Below are 3,250 nucleotides of genomic sequence, written 5' to 3' on the forward strand. Positions count from 1 at the left end.
AGCCTCTCCGCAATCCTCTCTTTGGCACGCTTCCGCAGGTCGTACCACCTTTTTTTGAGGTCGTCGATGCTGCGGGTCGTGACGCCAACAGCATTCACCCTCTCACGGATGCGCAGCCATATGCGCCGCTTCTCCTGCTCAGGCACCTTGAGGGACAGCTTGCCAAAGAGGCGGTCGTGTTTGCTGGAGACTCCCTCGATTAGGTACTCGAGCTCCCTGTCTGAAAATTTACGCTTTCGTTTGCGTGCAGACTCTGCGCTGGATGGCACTTCCTGCGCCATGATGTTTGTGGCTTTGGATTTGCAGAGTCGGTGTGGCCTCACTCTGCACAGGCAGTCCTCCTTCCCAGCTCCTGTCTGCTCCTCTGTCGAGGCAATGTGGGTGGGGCAGCAGTATTTCCTGGTTGGTGATGTCATCTGCACGTTCCCGGAGCGACGCGGCAAATTGCGATTTCGCTAATACCGATTCGGTCATAGCTAACTCGGTATTACCGAACTCGCTATTAGCTAATTCGGTATTACCGAACTCGCTATTTGCTAGGGAGAGTTTGCGTGCCCCGCTATGTAGGAATCGGAAAATTTAGCGATTTTTAAGGAATCGCTAAATTTTACCGAATTTGTTGATGCATGCCATTTACCGATTCCTTAATGGCGATTCCTTAATTTTCGCTATTAAGGAATCGGTATTCGTTTGGTTGATGCATAGGCCCCAGAATTGTGAAAGAGCTATCAATCTGTCAATCCTTTCCGTGTCCGGGCCGGGTGAGGTTTCCCGTGTTGAGTCAAATTAAGCAGCAGGCTCCACTCTTGGTGGTGCCCTTCCGTCAATTCCTTTAAGGTTCAGCTTTGCAACCATACTCCCCCCGGAACCCAAAGACTTTGGTTTCCCGGAAGCTGCTTGGCGGGTCATGGGAATAACGCCGCCGGATCGCTATTCGGCATCGTTTATGGTCGGAACTACGACGGAATCTGATTGTCTTCGAACCTCCGACTTTCGCTCTTGATTAATAAAAATATTCTTGGCAAATGCTTTTGCTTTGGTTCATCTTGCGCCGGTCCAAGAATATCACCTCTAGTGACACAATATGAATGTCCCTGGCTGTCCCTCTTAATCATGGCCCTAGTTCCGAAAACCAACAAAATAGAACCGGAGTCCTATTCCATTATTCCTAGCTGAAGTATTCTGGCGACCGGCCTGCTTTGAACACTCTCATTTTTTCAAAGTAAACGCTTCCGACCCCCAGGACACTCAGTCAAGAGCATCAAGGGGGCGCCGAGAGGCAGGGGCTGGGACAGGCGGTAGCTCGCCTCACGGCGGACCGCCAGCTCGATCCCAAGATCCAACTACAAGCTTTTTAACTGCAGCAACTTTAATATACGCTATTGGAGCTGGAATTACCCTGGATGCTGGCACCAGACTTGCCCTCCAATGGATCCTCGTTAAAGGATTTAAAGTGTACTCATTCCAATTCCAGGGCCTCGAAAGAGTCCTGTATTGTTATTTTACGTCACTACCTGCCCGAGTCGGGAGTGAGTAATTTGCGCACCTGCTGCCTTCCTTGGATGTGCTTGCCGTTTCTCAGGCTCCCTCTCCGGAATCGAACCCTGATTCCCCGTTACCCGTGGTCACCATGGTAGGCCCAGAAAGTACCATTGAAAGTTGAAAGGGCAGAAATCCGAATGTATCGTCGCCGTCACGGGGACGTGCGATCGGCCCGAGGTTATCTAGAGTCACCAAAGTGGCCGGGCGAGCCCGGATTGGTCTTGGTCTGATAAATTCACGCATCCCGGGAGGTCAGCGCTCGTTGGCCCGTATTAGCTCTAGAATTACCACAGTTATCCATGTAACTGATTTAATGAGCCATTCGCAGTTTCACTGTACCGGCCGTGTGTACTTACACGTGCATAGCTTAATCTTTGAGACAAGAATATGCTACTGGCAGGATCAACCAGGTAGCTGCACCTGCTGACGGGGTGGGTTCGGGGGCCGCGTGCCCTTCTCCCTGACCGGCAACCTCCGCGCACCCCTCCCACTCGGGAGCCTGCTGGGCGGGAGGAGCAGTCGCATGGGCACCGGCGGGCCCAGCCGTCTCCCCCGGGAGGGAGAGGCGGGCCGAGGCTCAGCCTGAGCGAGACGCAGGGGTGCCAGGGCCTGGCGGCTGCGTCTCCCCTCGGAATTGCTTTGGAAATGTGCTGCAAAATACATCAACTGTTGTTTTTGCATTTGTGGAAATGTGCTGGGCGGGGAGGGGTGACGGCGTGGCACGCGGGGCCAACGGACCTGCCGGGCGGCAGCATCCGAGGGCCTGGCGCCACCCGACCCCTTCCGCTCGGGTCGGACCACTGGGGGGCACGAGCTGCCGGGGCCACTCGGCCTTCGCTCTGCTGGGTAGGGTGAAGAGCCTCCCGCAAGGCGGCAGGCCCTCGAGTCGGACGGTCCATGCGGGGTGGAAGCTCTTTGCTTGAAACAACAGCCAAGGCTGGCCAAGCAGTCCATCCCTAAACGGACAGAGAGTGCCAAATCGATCGGAATATGGCCGGGGCTGCCCCTTGCTGGCCGCCCTGCACAGGGGATGCCAGCTTCACATCCCCGCCTGCTCCCAGGGCAAGCAAGCTCAGAGTTAAAGCCCATCGGGAAGGGGCTGAGCGGCAGGCACAGACCCGGGCCCCTGCCTTCCCCGGTCACGGAATCGCCAGACCTCACGGAGGTCTGACTGAGCAGGCTCGGAGGAAAAGGCTCATCGAGAAGGGGCTGAGAGGCAGGTACATACCCGGGCCCCCGCGGGCATGCCCGGGTTCTGCCTTCCCCTGTCTCGGAATCGCCGTACCTCACGGAGGTCTGACCCTGATCCGGAGGAAGATTACCCCCCTTTCTTATAATCCGTGCACACGAGGTGACAGAGGGGACCTAAGGCGCAAATGTGCCCGACCTCCTGGATCCCTCGCTGGGATCGGGGAGGCAAATGAGCCCTCATCGGGACTTTCAGGGAAGCCCGGCCATCTGGTCGCCCCGTAGGAAATAATTGTGTGCGACCAGATGGCCGAGGAGATAGGTGCGACCAGATGGCCGAGGGGAGAGGTGCGACCAGATGGCCGGGCTCGAAAGGGAAAGCATCTGGTTGCTCTGTGCCCCAACGAAAGAGTGAGCGAACGCCAGGGCATGGGGGACCGGAGGCCCAGGGCCCCAGCCATGGAGGCTGCGAGAGGGACCCGACAGGCCCTCCGACCCGGGACCCGCGGACACCTTGACA

General features: G+C 56.9%; 1 pseudogene; it reads right to left on the bottom strand.

The window, feature by feature from the left end:
* Window positions 1-863: 863 nt before the first annotated feature.
* On the bottom strand, window positions 864-1,952 carry LOC146821205 (18S ribosomal RNA; annotated as a pseudogene).
* Window positions 1,953-3,250: the final 1,298 nt, after the last annotated feature.

The sequence above is a fragment of the Triturus cristatus genome, chromosome 6, assembly GCF_964204655.1.
Source record: "Triturus cristatus chromosome 6, aTriCri1.1, whole genome shotgun sequence".
In the NCBI taxonomy this organism is placed as follows: Eukaryota; Metazoa; Chordata; class Amphibia; order Caudata; family Salamandridae; genus Triturus; species Triturus cristatus.